This window comes from Habropoda laboriosa, unplaced genomic scaffold (assembly GCF_001263275.1).
Source record: "Habropoda laboriosa isolate 0110345459 unplaced genomic scaffold, ASM126327v1 scaffold107, whole genome shotgun sequence".
Classification (NCBI taxonomy): Eukaryota; Metazoa; Arthropoda; class Insecta; order Hymenoptera; family Apidae; genus Habropoda; species Habropoda laboriosa.
The window spans coordinates 2,221,674-2,238,949 of record NW_017100249.1 but is presented as its reverse complement, the minus strand read 5'-3'; positions in this window follow the sequence as shown (position 1 = coordinate 2,238,949).

Here is a 17,276-nt window from a genome sequence, read left to right as displayed (position 1 = left end):
TTGGAGTAAAGAATTGACCTTGTTTAATACGAAAGTTTAATTCTTTTATGATATTTTTACAAATTTTTGTATTAGAATTGGGAGAAATGGGGAAGTGAGGGTGATTGCAATATGAGATTTGCGTTTAATATAGAAGAATCCTGCATAGGAGGATGTTTTATATTTATTTTTGAATATTTCTTAACGAAGTCGTAAAGTCGTTAGGTCCAAGTGCACTTTTTCAAGTCGTAAAATGTCCTCTGTCACTTTCCTACGAAACGGTGACAAGTATAAATACGTTTATGAGCCTCGTAGGCACACTAAACCCTTTAAACTGCTGAAATTTCCCTTGCCTGTCGAATTTAGATAATTAAAGAAATATACGCATCTAGCAGCCAAAAATTTGCACGTGTAAAATCTCTTCTAGTTTATTCCTCGAGATCGCTCCTTCGACTTTATTCCCCTAAAAATTATTCGTCGCGCAGTTCACCCCGAGATACCCCCGCGACCTCGAAAATTCGCAGAAAAGGACGACTCGTAAACGCCTATCTGCCACTCTGATCCGTGAAATTACCGATAATCAGATAAAAAGAAGGCGATATCGACGTTATCGTTTCACGAAGGGTGCCACCACGAATCCCCGATGATCTGCCACTGGAAGGCAGAAGCTGTCAGCGGTGCGGCATCGTTCGATAACCATCTCGGCTTTTAGCATAAATTTGTGTTTGACGTGGGCGCCAATTAACATAGTAAATAACGCGCGAGTTTTATGGCCGCCTCGCGTCTTCGTTTCGCCCTCTCTCCTTTATCGGTGGCGTGGATAAAAGCCGGCGATCTGCACCGTGTCGCGTCTTTTTCTCGGTGAGTCAACGATTTGACGAAAATAGGCCCTGGCGTCGCTTGCTAACCGCGTCCAAGTGTGGATCGCCTCGATTACCAGCCGCTATTTAATGGAGCGGACCGATTAACTTTACGATCCGCCGCGGAATCAAGACGTTCCCTAAAGGGGGCCTTGCACAACGGATTCTCCGACCCCCACTCCGCAAAACTTCCACGGTGAATTAATGCGCTTGAAGATCCTGGCTGTCGATAAACGGGAACATGTCCCGGTGATTTCTTTCGGCGCACCGCGCCCTACAGGATCACGAGTTCTGGTTGATAGCGAGTCGGTTGATAGGCTTGTGGGATGAGACCTTGGAAGCTGTGGGTGGTTGAGAGATTCGTTGTGATTGGACGTGTAGCGAGGAGTGGGTTTTACTCTGGGGAAATTTTCTGTATAGTTGGGTGTTTGGTTTGACCCTTTTGGTATGAAAATGGTTTGGTGATCTTGAGGAACTCGAATCTGAGGGCCACAAATTTTCCATAGAAGAAGATTCTAAGGGACACAATAATTTTCCCTAAAAGAGAATTCTTAAGGACACAAATTTTCCCCGAAATAGGAATTTAAAGGACACAAATTTTCCCTAAGAGAGGATTCTAAAGGACACAAATTTTCTCTAAAAAAAGAAATCTGAAGGCCGCAAATTTTCCCTGAAAGAGTCTATGAGCCAAATAAAATAAATTTCTTTAAGTTTGAGTTCGCAATTTTTTGGAGCAATGTATGCTTGAATAAATGGTCTAAGTTGATCTCCTACACATTACGTGGTATCTCACATATCATAGATCTCAAAAAATAAAGCTTGAAACTTCATAGTAAAATTTAAGGCTGAATACTAGTTAAACACCGTTTACGAAAGGTGAAACTTTGATAAATTTTGAAGCAATACCTGCTCGAACGAATGTTTCAGTCAGAAACCTAAAATCGACCGTTGTTTCAAGGGAAATCGTCGACAGTATTATCACACGTGCACCCTTGTGAAAATCGTCGAAATCCACGCTACACAGGAAGCGTGTTTCTACGATTCAGCATCGATATTCCCATGCAATACCATCACGGTTATTATTGCTTCCCCGACTGCGGTATGGGAAACAGCGTTCGAGCATCTAGGGCAGGTGATTCGAATCGATTTTTCGGGACATACTGTTGCGTGAGCACTGTCAATGGTACTTTTGTCAGCAGGTGTCACACATCAGTCTCCATAGCAATTTTTTTTAAAACCCGGCAAGCTTGTTCCGCACAAAAGTATGTAATTATCATACGAATTTCTCCGCGTATAACCAACAATGTGTGGTCTTCCCTTTTTTCTTTCACTTCTGTTGAAATTCGGTACCTTGAAATTGGGACAGCCAGGCATACAAGATTAATACGTCGTGTAATTGAAGAATTATGGTTTTGGAAAGCTTATGAATTAAACATACGGGGGTTTTTTCTTTTGTATTTTTACATATCGACAAAGTTTCTCGTGGAAGAATTTTTTTGCGATGGAACGCGCGACAGAACGTGTACGGGCTAATTAACTGCCGTGAAATCAGCCAGAGCCGATGTGGTCGATCCTGGGGCTCCCCTATGCAAGCGACTGTGGTCGCGCCGCGTCACAGTTGTTAGTCTTTAACCACCTTAACCGCCGCCGCACCAGGGACGGTTTCACTAATTTCACCACCTTAACCCTTCTCGCGTCGTTTGCTGAGGAATTTCGCCTAATTTCACCCTGTTCACGTCATAATTTCAGCTGAAGCCTTGGTCAGAGACTTTCGTTGTACTTCCTTTGGTTTTAAATGACGATATCGTCGAGCGAAAGTTTGGGACTACTTGCCAATTTACGTTAACATTACATCTGTCACCTATTTCATACGGATTTGTAATTATATCGACGAGATGAGTGGAAATTTAAAAAATTTATTAAAAGTTTCTTAAATTTGTAATTTTCCCCCCCAAAATTCTTGCATAGGTTATAATCATAGTGTTTTCAAAATTTTAGCAGGCAGTGTGTGTTCAATTAAATTAGAATTGATACATAAATCTTCTCATAATTGGATAATTGAGGTTAACTTAAAAATTTGTCCAAAGTAACCTTTTGAATTCACCATAAAACTACCCCTTGTCATTTTACTTCTTTATTAAAAGAAAAAAATCGTTCTATTGGCTATCGTATACAAAAATTCCACATTTAACAACTCCATCGGAGTCGAAGCAACAAATCTACGAAGCATTCCCCGAGAGATGAACGTCATCGCTGTCTCGTAGTCAATTCTCCGGGGCTAATTCAATTCTCGCGAGAGGCAGTCACCTTGCTCCATCCCTGAAACCGCGAAGAAACGTCCGGAGGGTACCGTAAACTTTAATCCCCAGGGACGTTGACTGATTTACGCCGGCGACACATTCCCGGCGCATGCACCGTGCGGAGGAATGAAAAAAAAGTTTACTCGCGCCCTTCGAGGCCTCGTCGAGTCCACCTCTGGTGTTCACGCGTGAAAAAGAAAAAAGACACACTCGTACGTCCCTGTGGAGCAACTCTCGGGGCATAGGAGTGGTGCGTTACGTTAGAGGCGGAGGTAACTTCGCCTGTGCACTGTGGAAAGTACGTACAGAAAGAGAGAGAGAGAGAGACAGAGAAAGGGAGAGAATCAGAGAGAGAGAGAGAAACTCAGAAAGATGGAGAGAATTACAGAGAGAAAAATAAAGCCAGAGAGAGGGAGAGACTGAAAGAGAGAGAGAGAAGAACTCAGAAAGAGGGAGAGAATTACAGAGAGAAAAGTAAAGACAGAGAGAGAGGGAGGCAATGAAAGAGAGAAAGAGAAAGACACAGAGAGAGGGAGAGAATGAGAGGGAAAGTTGCAACAAGATTGAAAAGGGGCGAACTAAAATAGGATGACAGAGAGGGAGGGAGGGTAGGAAAAAAAAGGAAATCTCAGTAAATCACCCCGCTTTTACCTGACCGCTCTGCACAGAGAGACAGACAGACGGACCTAACGTGTCTGTGCAACGGAGGAACGAAACGTAGCGGAGATCCAGCTTGTCGTTAAACGTCCAAGCTCGAAGACTACGACGAGGTGGACGAAGGGCGATGGTTGGCGGTGGCGCGGTGGTTACGCGGGGCCCGAAACCGCAGAACGAGAAGGGGTCTGGTTAATTTTTATTGGACATAAATTTGCCAAAATATTTGAGCGTGACGTGGATGGCCCGTAACTCTCGAGAATGTCCCTTCCCTCTCTTTTCCCTCTTTCTCCGTCTTTAATCTTCGAACCTTCTCTCTCTCTCTCTCTCTCTCTCTCTTGCTCCTTTCGACGTTCCCAATAGTTCTCTCTTTCTCTTCCCACCTTTCCTCCGAGTCTCTCTTTCGCACCGAAGCTCCTGTCTGGCGCGCGCTACGGTCACCACTAGCCTCCTTATATCTCCACGGTGTATTAAACAACGTTCGATTCTCGGAATATCGCGTGGAATTCGCGTGGAGTTCACCTTCGACCTGCAAAGGGTCGATTCCCTCACCTTTGATCTCTTCGAAGAGGGACCGGTGTCCTCTCGAGAGGAAGATGAAAACGCTCGGTCGCATCGGCGGAAGAACGACCGACCGGAGTTCAGGATAATTAAGTCGTAACGCGTCATTTTTTATGGAGAAGATGCAATTACGGGGGAATCGAGATGCTTTCGCGATCGAGCGGTGCCTTCTGTGTATCAGGGTTAATTGAAAAGCGATAGTTGGATGGTTATTGGTGTTCGTTAAGCAGAAATGAGAGATTCTTCTCTGGTTTATGACTTCTTTGTTAGGGTTAATTGGAGACCGTGGTTTCGCCGAGGTAATGAATGGAAATTGGCGTTCTTTTTCTTGTGTCTGGCTTTGAGATTTTATTTTTCAAATTTTATGTCACATGTCGGGATTAAAGAGCGTTAGGTTGATGCGTGTAAAGTGTCGAGTGTTTGAAACTTGGATAGATAGCATTGGACCTTCGCTATAAATGAACATTTATCGCTATGTTGCAAAACTTGCAAATTTAAAAAACAGGATAAAAATTGAGCAAATATTTCTTCTAAGAAACACAACACTCAAATTACTCTTCTAATAGTATACTTTCGAAGGAAAATCCGAAATCATTAACAAACTCCTCGAAATCCCTCGTTTCTGCTGTGAAACCGAAACGTTCGAGACTTTAATACATTCGAATCATCCTTTAAATCACAAGAGGCTTTAAATCGTCCAACAAATACTCTAAGCTTCGACAATTACTCTTTAAAGGAGTAAACCTAAATCATCGACAAATTGTTAAAAAGAGTCCATCCATCCCTTCCACAGAAATTCTTGCAACCGTATAAAGTAACAGCAGACTCGTGAATCTTATTTCGAGTCGCCGTGAGCGAAAAAAATACAGCATCCCCGTGTACCTACCCCCGCGGCGTTCTCTAGCCGCGTGACGGTATGGTAGGTGGTAAAATATGAAAATCAATAAACATAAAAATTAACACGCCCCTAACACCTATAATTTCAGCGGCGGGAACGTAACCGCGCCGTTAATACCAACATTATTACCGTGGCCAGCTCTGTGGCCGCATTATGGGTGGCCGGGCACTGTAATTTGGCAGCAGTATAACCCCCACCGGGTTCGAAGCACGACCGGCGAGCGTGTCTCTTTCGTACGCTTGGACCGGAGTACATCGGTAACATACATACGACGACGATTCGTTCGTTCGCCTCACGTTGTCACGTGTGCGTGGATACGCGTGTAATAATGCCACGAGATACTTGCCGCGGATATTTATGTTCTTCGTGATACTGTGCCTGCGTTATACCTACTCGAAGAGCTGACCGAAGCTTTTCGAGAAACTTTTCGGCGCTGGGGAACCTTCTGAGACATTTAACCCTTTAACGTTTGCATGTCTCGCGCGTGCACAGGTAATCGTTCTATAGGTGCAATTTTTTAAAATTTTCTTTCGCTTTGTTCTTTGTATTATGGCAAAAAAAGGAAGTTAGAGTATCGTAATTAATGCCTAGGCAATAATTTAAAGAAAAATAAAATTGAGTTGAGAAAATGTGAGCTTAAAGGGCTAAAGGGTGCAAGGATAAAGTTGATAGAGTACAAAAAATGTAAAAATGAGGTTGTAATGGAATTGAGCTGGTTTCGTAGGTAAATTAAATATGGGTGATCGTAAAGGAGAAAGGAGTAACTTAGTGACAAATTATTAAAAATTTAGGAAATTGAGTGAAGAGATCGCTTAATTAACGCTAGAACTACCAAACCCAGAGAGATTCAGGTTTTCAGGAAATTCAGATTTCTTAGTGTAAATTACACAAATTATTAAGATGCTTTCGTTCAACTATACTTATACTACCTTTTGTTGAAAGAAAGAAATAATTAGGCGAGCCAATTTCTTTTCCATTAATGATTCTAATTCTGAAACTCTTCGTACAGTCTTATCTAAATATACCAGAAGGGACAGAATTTACCACACTCGACTCTGGTTGTTCTAGTGTTAAACATTTAATTGTGAAAGTAAATTAAAATTCGTCGAGTTCGAAGGGAGAGCGTTTTAAAAGTATTGGACAAGTTAAAAAATGTCTACGGATCTCTTTGAAACGTTCTCGCTGGCAGAGAGCCACCCTTTTCCCGGATGACGTTCGCGAACGCCGTATAAACAGTCGAAACGACTTTTCTGGGAGTCGACGCGCCCCCGTCTGCCAAATTACACGGTTAAACGTCCTGATTTATGCGTGCATTTTACAGCCACGATTCACGCCGCCGTGAACCCACGGACAAACAAGGCGCCGTGAACGTCTCGCCGCGGTGACGTCAAAGAGACAACGAGAGCCTCGTTGCCTCGCTCTATGCCTTGGAGAGTTTACGGGCGGCCTTAATTGCGAGCATTATCATCCCTTTGGAACTGTAACGGCGTCGCGAACGACCGTAGGTGTCTACGAGCCGCTTCGAGGGACGCATAAACCGCGACCTCCTTTTTCGAGGGTGCTAAACGTGAAAAAAATCGTTCGCACGTTGTAATTTCTTCGCGGCAGCTGGACCCGTCTTTATTCCCCTTCCGTGAAAATCGATGCGATCCCCGGAGAAATTATGACTTCTCGAGAAACGCGTTAAATTTCGCGAATTGCTCTGAAATGAAAATATTCTGGCTGTAGAGGGAAGAATTGCATTTCTTCGCATTCGCTGGTTAACCCCTTTCGTTGCTATTGGCGCCTATAGACATTTTGAAAATTTGCCCGCACTTTCGGAGCCTCTTCACTTTAACTTCGACCTTAATTCAACAAACAGAATCTTAACCCTTCGACAGTTTATCCCGTGTTAGACTCGGGCAGACTTTCTAAGAAAGTTAGAAAGGGACGAGACATTACTATCATAACTATGACGTAGAGTTATGTATCCCGTGCTTTAAAAACAATCACACACGGCGTAACTATTGAAAAGATACGTGTAGAATCTATTAAATTTTTTTCAACCGTAATTCACAATTTCATTAGACCGTCAAGAGGTTAAACCACGGCGAAATAACAAATTGCCTAGATAACAGTCTGTATTAGTTCACTAAACACTCCAAACATTCCCTCAGAATCGATCCTCGAAACGGAAGAAACGCAGAAGCGTCCACTTGACTAACCCCAAACCTGGTCCAACGAACCTCCAAAAAAAATATACCACCCTGAAAAAGCGATCTCGACGAAGGAGAACTGTTGAAAACCGGCGCTTAATGTACACCAGCTACGCTACACCTACCGCACAGTTGTCAGAGGTTTCCGCGAAAGCGGTTCCCTGCTCGTAAAGCGTATTTTATTAGTGAAACTGACGGCTGCAGGGTTAATCGGCAATGAAAACGTTCGCTATCGAGGCCCTTTGTTCCCTGTCGCTTCGGTCCCCGCGAGTCCCAATGGAAAATCTAAACGGGCCGTAAACTATACAAAGTACGTAACTGTTGGGAAAGGCGCGCGGAATTAAGATAAGCGTCTCGTGACTTGGCCGTATCGGCTTGGCACTTTTTGGACGTAAAAGACTGAGGAAACGGGGTGAAGAAGAGAAGAAGGAAGGAGGTCTCCGTGGCGAAAAGAACAGCTCGGGAGAGCGAGAAGTAGAGAGAGGTCTTAGCGGAGGCTCGTAAAATACGTATCGTTACAACCGACGTTCGCGTCGGGCCTTGTAAGCGGAACGAAGCTTGTCGTTTCGTACTTTCGAGCAACGACAACCGCGCGCGTGTTCTTCTCTTTCGTGTTTTCGAGAGTACGAAAGAAGAAGGTAGAAGAGAGAGAGAGAGATGAATTCCCGCGACTTGAACCGCGTAATAGCAAAAACGTTCTCTCGTTGGTTAGCACGCGGTGTGCCATTATCCTGCCATTTCATCATTTTATCTTCGTGCCCAATGGCCGGCCTGATGAGCCAATAAAGCCGGGGATATGACCAGACGGGCAAAAATGTCGCTCGGCTAACTCGACTGCCTTCCAGGCCACCGAATAATTCCTCCACGGCAAGCGGCTTTCGTTGTTGTCGACAGCAGAGCAACGGATAATCCCCGTTCTCTTCTTGCTAGAGTGCCTCTCGTAAGGGTACCTGTTTCTACGGGCTACTTTTCCGGTAGGACCGCGATTATGGGCCTTTAATGGACGATTCTGACCACCACGCTCGAGAATTACTTGGGCTGTTGATACGTTAGCGGGAGATAACGCTGATTTATTTAGCGAGTAGCTGGTATTTCTTGGTGTAAGTACACTTACTTAGCTTTCGAGATATGGAAATTTGCAGAAATTGAGAAATGTAGGTAGGAATTCGCGACGACCTCTGAAAAAACAAAATTGCAATAGTCGTCTAGTTGGTAATACACTGTCTCGAAGATTTCTCTGAAAATGGAGGTAGAGCAGAATGATGCTAACAGCTCGCGAACGACGCGATAAACACCTCTGTTCCACGTAATGAACCGCATTACACGCCTTAACCATGAATAAAACGATCGAAACCCGAGGAAGAGAGATACACCTGAAAATCGAACTCGTTACGGAAACCCATTGAGAAGCAATGTAACGAGGGAGATCCCTATAACTACGTAGCCGTGGCTCATCAAAGAGCGCCAGCAAAGTGTACCGTGGCAACCGAACCGACTGTTCGGGACCGGCTGGATAATATATACGTATTACGTATACAATGTGCAGTATCTTATCAACTAATCGAGCAAGAACGGAGTTTGCTTGCGGTGGAACGAGGATGGGAATAGGCGGGAATCTGCTGTTGGTCGTCGCGGGACCGCATCGAAGTTACCGTTGCGATCGCATTAAAACGAACGTGCACCAGGGTGAGATGTATGTACGACCCGGCGATCCTGCCGCCGCAGGCACCGTTGATCTACATCGGTAGTGATCTACCGATCTTGTGTATAACTCGCGCGCGAATCGTGATCAGCCTTTGGGCATCAGAAGTGCAATCGTCCGGAATGGCCGTGGCCAGTGCTCGTTCCACGGCCAGGATATACCGTTTTCTCCGTGTACACCACCGGTCCGTCTATTCCGCGGATGGAAACCAAAGGAGATCCACGATCCATATTCCCACAGAATCGAGCTCGACCGATCGGGGTTGAACGAGATCGTTGCCACCGGACGATTGCTTTTTCCTTCGCGATATATGTATTGCCTGGAGTTGCTTCTATGTTTCTGCTAGGTTCGAGTTGGTTTGCTTTCAAATGGACGGTTTAGGGGATGATGGGACGGCGAGCAGTGTGATTTTGCAGGAGGATCACTATGATTAGGAAACCTCGATGCGCGATGTGGCATTGCTGGACTGTGAGATACGCGTATGGAAGAGAAGTTTGTAGACGAACGTGTTGGATGAATTTGATCGAATTTGTTGCAGAGGAAAATTTAAGGTCAGGTTTCTTATCTTATTTTGCAGTTTTTCACGTCTTTTGTTTGTTGGAACACTGTGGACACTCTGTAGGTGGTTTCACTATTCTTACATTATTCACAGTCGTTCGAAGATCATGATGTCACAGGTCATCGAACCCAAATACACGTCCTTGAACCGTATAGGTACTCTTTTTAATAATTTAGGTGTTAATTACAAGTGAAACAGCCTGTGCATCATCAAAATGTTACCACACCTAGCCCAACTCAATTTTTCTTTTTATTGACAACAATCGATATTTTGTCCGCTCTCTGCCCACATTATTTCCTATACAAACGAGTCCACACTCGTCGAAACAAATTACCAAACAAACATTATCTCCCACAAAATCCACCCCACGAGAAAACACAGTTAGGCTGCCTCCTCTGACTGGCAATCTTCATCCTAGTCGCTTCAAGGCTGCCCGACGCTTCGCAGTGACTTAACGACCCAATCGATCGATCGATCGCGGCGTTCCCCCGTCACTCCGTTGACGTTTAACAAATCGCCGAGGGAAGTGGCGCCATCGTGACTATGGGGTACACCGAAAAATGAGCCCCCTCGGGGGACAATTAACCGCGTCCATGGCCACGAGAGATTTTCCGTGGCGCAACGTCGGTGGCTACACGGAGCGTCTTCTTCACCGGGTGAAGAAGGAGGAAGTGGAGGTGATGAGAGAACCGGGATGGAAGAAGAGTGGAGAGAGAGAGAGAGAGAAAAAAAGGAAGAAGGAACGGCCGATGGTAACAAATGACACTCATCAATAAGGAATTAGCATGCTCGTTCGTTTTATGGGAAGCGTGTATACACCACCGAGGAACCCCGTCCACGAATCAGCGTGTGCTTGTTTGAAACAAATGGCCGGGGATGCTATCGAGAGACGTCGCGCTAACGAGAAAACGTGTAGATCCAAGGACGACGATCTCAGCCTGGTAGAAAACCAGGCCCATTTGCGACCCAGTTTCTAAGCAGACGCGACGAATTGATTTAGTCCTTGTTGATGGGCCCCGGTGGCTGAGTAATTGGCACCGCCAGGTGTCGGCCATTCGTTTCTGCACCGGCGATTTTATTTTTTTCTTTTTTCAGCCTTCTCTGTCGTGGAAGATGTACGACACTTTCGCCTTCAACTCTCCCGTTGATTAAATTCCCTCGTTATTGTCGCGGTGATTTTTACCGTCATTTTTACTCGAAAGAATGTCGAGATCCTCTTGTTCCCTTTTTACACTTGTTCGGAAGATGTTCCATTAATCAGTGGAACTCTCTCTAAAAACAGCAGAAGCAGCGGAGAAAAACAGTTGTCCGGAACAGGCACGGTGTCTGGAAAGAAAGACGACACCTAGTGTCGTAAACACAGCGACAGAAAGCAGATAGAGGAGGGAAGAGTCGTTTCCAGAAGCGAGTGTATAAAATAACACTATGTCATTTTAAAGTAGAATCTTCGAGACACGTCCCGTGGTCCACTCACAATGCCCGGCCAAAAAGGAGTCTCGAGAGCAACGCTAGAAAATTACTCGTCTGCCCTTGAATAGTCGCATTCTTCGCGTTCTTCCCTCCAAGTCTCACATTTTTTTTCTTTACTATCTTTTTTTTTCTAACCAAACGTGTCTATGACACTGGTCCCAACCTGGTGCACGAACGTCGTACTTTTTTACCTGCCTCTTTCTCTGCCCTTTTTTTTTTTTTTTTTTTTTTTTTTTTTGGTTTTCTTATTACCTCTATTCAATGGGAGCCCCATTAAAGTGTCGGTAACGCGGCATTAATTCCCGCGGGACCACCATAGCGGCATGGCAAGAACCAAGCTACGAGGTGGTAATCTCTTTCGTCGTGAATGCCTCGCCATGGATAATCAAACGTCGCTCGATCCTGGCTTGGCTCGTGCCCACGCCTCGACGAATTCGTCTGTCGACCCGTGCCAGCCTGTCGACTCCAGACAGCCTGCCTCTTTTTCTTTTAACGCCGCTCGAATTTAATGGAGTGATACGCGCTGGCACACGGAAGCTTTATACGCGACGCCTTCCGTCTGATCATATATCATTGACAGTGTTTCAACGTGTGGGTAATCAACTGATGAATATGAAATTATAAGTGAATTTGTCATGAATGCGAATTAGGTTCAATTTCAGTGCGGTGCTTGAAAGTATGCTGGATTTTATATGGTCTTGCGCGACTTTATTTGAGCCCTTTGATACAGAAAGGGAAGTAAAAAGTATTTAATCAACATACATAGATCATAAAATCAATCCTTAAACGAAAAATACAAATTTTGAAAATAGTACTCAGTAGGGTTTCCAAATTTTCTCTGCCTCCCATGTCGCCGTAATAAATTATTAAACTCAGAGTCTAGGAAATTTTGTCGCATACTGCATTTTATACGTTTCATTCTGTCTTAGAAGAAAGAAATGTCTGAAGGAATTCCAGGAACATCGTACCACCAATTAGAAAGAACCGAAAACGATCTGATTGATCGAACGCCATGAATCACGGAACCTACCGAAGCTTTTTCATCGCGACTCGAACGTTCCACAAACTCGCCCTTTGGGATTCTATACGCGACGCTCTGCCCACTCGATACGAGGCGGCCGCCTCGAGTGTCTTCTACGGACATTAGTCCTCCCCCGTCACATGTAAATTGTGCATGTGCATCGTACGCCACTCGAGGGCCAGTCTTACGGAAGGTTGGACGAGGCGAGTTTGCCCGCGAGGTGCAAAACAATTCATTACCGCGTGATCTTCGACCCGAGAGCGCGAGCCGCTCATTATGGTACACTTTGATGATCCCGTGGAGGACGTCCCCTTCTCCTCGACGTGGCAATCGAGCGCTAGAGACGGAAAGAACGCGACTAGGATGAGTATTAAATGTTGCCTCGTTTGACGAATTTATTAAAAAATTCTCAGGCGATTCACATTTCGTGAAATTCTTACGGAGACTGAAAATTTCACTCGTACAGCATGAGTGTTCCTCTCATCGTCGAATACTCTAATGAAAAATAGATTAAGTGCGCCTAATTTCATCTTTCCAAATTCCAATCTTTCTCAATCGAAGAATAATTGATATTTTTATATTTGATTAGCCTCAGATAAAAAAGGAACTGTTTGTGTTTCATATACGGCAGGTTACAGCTGCTGAAATCTAAAGATTTACAATCTCGATTGAAAAAGAGGAAGAAAAGCAAAAATACCGCTTAATTTGTTCACAAGTTAATATTAAATACTATAGCTTGATGTTTAACAAGCCTATCATACGTAGCGATTAAAAAATCGTTAAGGAAAGGTATGACCGAACTGACAGTAGCGAGTTTCCCGCAACAGTGCCTACCACCCAGGCGTTGAAATCACCGAAACGAGCGATCGAAGCTCGCGCGCGTTCACGCTTTTAACCGATCTTCCTCGGCAACGGACGTATCGGAGGCAGAAGGTGCAACAATGAGCATCGAGACAGAAGTTAATTATCGTCCAGGAAGCGGGATAATTACTTGAAATAAATCACGCGACCAATCTCTCTCTCTCTCTCTTTCGAGCAGCAGCAGAGGCGGCTGCCGATTGTTAACGAAAAATAGCTGCACGCCACGTTCGTTCGATTCCTCGAAATATAATGCACCAAAGGAAGGTGGGAGGTCGCCTGATCCTGCTGCTTCTTACCTATATACAACGAGCGTGATAACGGTACCGACTCTTAAACGCCACGTTATTCCGTCAAATGAAATCCTCGTGACCCTTTGGCTTCTGCATTCTTTATCCTTGGTCCAAGCTTCTTCTCCTCTCTTCTTCGACCTCCACCCACCTTCAACTCCGTCGTATCCTCCACCCCGTCGTCTCCTTTCTCTCTTTCTCCCGATCCTGTTCATCCAGTGGTGCCTTATAACATTACAATTGCTAATTCCCCCGTTGCGGTTGCTCTCGACCGCAGTAAAGTTCGGCCGTCGTAAAAGCGAGGACGACTCTCCTCGCGCTGACACGAATGCACGTGATTACGCGTGTGCTTGTCACTGATGGAACACGAGCCCTTGGTACCCTGCTCCCTCGCGATCCGTGCACCCTTTTGGGAAAAATTGTTTGGAAAATCTTGCGCCGCCTTTTTGTACAATTTAATTCTGAATTTGTCCATTTTTTGTTTCAACGAATTTCTCTTCCACGGAGTGTGGTAAATTTTGCAGACGTCGTAGTGAAACTAAAGAAAGAGAGAAAATGGCGTTGGCTATAGCGATTAAGATTCGCCTTCTATTCCTTAACTTGGAAATATTCCTTCAGGATTTCGTGTAAAATTCACAAGAACCAATTTTCGTCCCATAAAATATAATAGATTGACGAGATAACAGTGAATCGATAAAAAAAATGGAGGAAAGAGAGAAGATGGCGTTAGCGATTAAAGTTCCCTTTATAATCCAGAAAAATCGAGATGAAACAAGGAAAGTGGTTGCACGAGAGAAATCTCGTATCACTCAGCCCATCAATTCGCGTTTATACAACTGCGAGTCTCTTATCAAAACGGTGTAAAAGCGTGAAATAAAACCGTCCGGTGTAATCACGATTCCAATTTCATTCGTGGAGGAAGGCGATCTCGGGACAAGGAATTTCTCTCTCGATTTAATTTCACGACGTCCGCTTCATTATTCGGCACTGTTGTTAATGCACACGGGGGAGCGTTCACGCGCGCTCGCGCGTACACGTCGACGCGCACCCACGTGCACATTATTTCATGCGTCGAGGACACGTACCTACGTTTTCAGAGGACCCGCGGACGGGACTTTTAAACGATCGTGCGCTCTTCCTGGTTGCGCTGATAGTAGGTCAAGTTAATATGCCGCATTGTGATTTTTAATATCGTCCCGCTGTCGGTCGTACCCAGGCCGCCTTTCCACCTCCTCCTGTTCTCTTCGTCCAATTCCGACTGGTACTCCTCCTCCGCAAAAAAGGAACGAAAGAATTCAAGTACCGGTGGAACGACTCGTTTCGTGGCGAGAGCCAGACGGCGAAAAAAGCATTGTTGGGATTACAATCGAGTCGCTTAATATAGAAACAACGCCACTCGTTTTTGCCCCGTTCACGCTACCTTCTCTCCTGCAGGAATTCTTTTTTAGAAAAGCATCCTGTCGCGTGTGGTGCTCTTGGTATACTTTCGTATTTAATCGCGACTGCGGTGGAGGTTTAGCGTTTGTTTCAATTTTAAATCAATCCACGCTAAATTGAGATCAATTTTTGTTGGAATACCTGTGTCCCATTGGTAACGAAAGGGTTAAATAGTGCAATGAAAAGACACGCGAGAAGAAGAAGAAGATATGTCTGAAAAATGAGTGGAACGAAAATCGTTTGGTCCTTAGATACGAAAGGTTTGCAAGGGATTAGGAGAAATAGATCTAGGGCGATTATTATTAGCGCGTTCCGTTGCTGACGAATGGGCAGTGTCTTTCGAACAGCGGAGATACGCGGCAAAAATTCAGAGACCTTTTGCAAGTGAAACCTCGAGACGCCCGACTCTTCAGACTGTTCAAACACACTCGAAGTCGAGTTCGAGTCGAGGACGAGAGCGGTCGCAGACATGGACACCGAGACACGGCCCTCTCAGCGGGGCAACTGATAAACTTGTGTTCTGAAAATTCAGTCCGTCAACATTCTGTTCCGTTGCACCGGTGATTGAGGCTTAACCTTACGAACCTTCGAAAAAAAGATCTGCACGAGCGCACACCGTGCGCGAAAAATTTATCTTTTGATATGAAACGCGAAAATTAACAATCTTCCGTACTTTTTAATTTCGTAAAATTGCATTACCTGCTGTCTATAATTTTTAGAGGAAATTCTTTCCTTTTTTCTCGACTAAATCGTTCAGAGTGCAATCTTTTTACCTGTATCAGTATAATTAGAATTTTCTAGAGATTTATTTCTTAGTAATTCTTTGGATCTCTTTATAAGATCCATTTCTTCCTGAAAAAATTCTAATGTCATCACTAAACTGTGCATCTCTGTGCAAATGCATATTTTTCTAAAAACTAGTTAGAGAAATGGGAACAGGACAGAAATTGGTTTAATCATTAGAGAGATCTGAAAATATATTTGTTATTTCGCATAACTGATTGTGATCGTGATCACCTTGAAGAACCTCCGAAACCAGCGACAATGATCTGCGACAAAAGAAAATTTCATCGATCCTCCAGCAACCGCGGCAAATTGCACTAGAATTGCAAAGGAACCTCGTCCTTTTTCTAATAACACCAATCACGGAAGAAAATCGCGGTAGATCCTTTTAATTTCAATCGAATACTTCCACTTGCAAAATCAACGACTCCTAGACACACCGTCGATAATTCTTCGGGACGAAGCGGACATGATTGATCGTGATCGACGAAACGATCCCACCGAAGATTTCTCAAGCGATCTAGACCGACCTGGAAGACACGTCGCAGCCCGACAGGTACTTACGCCGAAGGAAGCTTATTAGACGCCACGGTTGCATAACCGGGGGCGTTTAAGTGGACCTATCAGAGTCGACTGTTAACCTGGCAAGGCCCCACCGTGCCGTGAGGCCTGCTCGTGACCCAACCTGTCCGATCTACCGAGGTCTCAGCCGATCTTCGCCGACCGTGCCATATTTCGCGCTCCAAGATCGCCGATCGTTAGACACTTCCGTGCTCTGTGCCTTGTCCGACGATGGAGACGACTTTTTTTTCGATCAGCCGAAGGATGCGATCCAATGTACACGAGCTACTGATTGCATCCTGGTCAAAGTTTCTTGTTTTGGCCGGATGGAACAGGATTTATAGGGTGTTGAACTCGACGGACGATCCTGTTCGCTGAGAAGATGGTTTTGTTAGTGATTATACTTTATTTTATTTTGTTGGACCACTGCGAGGCTTTTTAAAACGAACGTTTCTCTGTGTGTGTTGGGAGGTGGGAGAAAGAGTTTAACCTTTTGGCGCTTGAGCGAGATCTGGGACTCTTTCGTACTTTGAATTAACGTGGAAAAATTTTCAATAACTGAACTTTGTGAAATTGAAAAGAGGATGGATGATTTATCGTGTCGAAGGGTGAGAAAATCTTCTCTTGATTGTCTAGGAATTTTTCTGTAAAAATATTTATATACATATTTCAATGAAAAAATTTATTTCGTAGAAGAATCGTGTCTCTGGATAAAAAGAAAGAAAGACTGTTTGGAAGAAATAAGATTGTCACTGACAAAAATAGTAGGTATTCCTTTGTTCCACTTTGAAGCATCGGAAGTTTGAAAATCAATTTTCGAAACAACTTGTGACAACGTGTTAATCTCTTTATTACCGAAAATATTGCAAAGTAAAATTTTTGTACAACTTCGTGCATTCCAAACAAATTCTAATTCAATTACACAAAGAGATATAAGATCTCAACTGAAAAGCTCCATTCGCAAAAACCAGGATAAATTACTTACAACCTCACTTCGCGAATAGCAAAAAAATCTAGAATTACTTTTTACAGCCCACACCGTCTAACAAAGATACCAATTTACCTCTAATCTAACCATTCATCATTCCCCATCAAAAACAGCAACGATCCTTCAACCTAATACCTCAACCGTCCGCCGTAACAGAGCT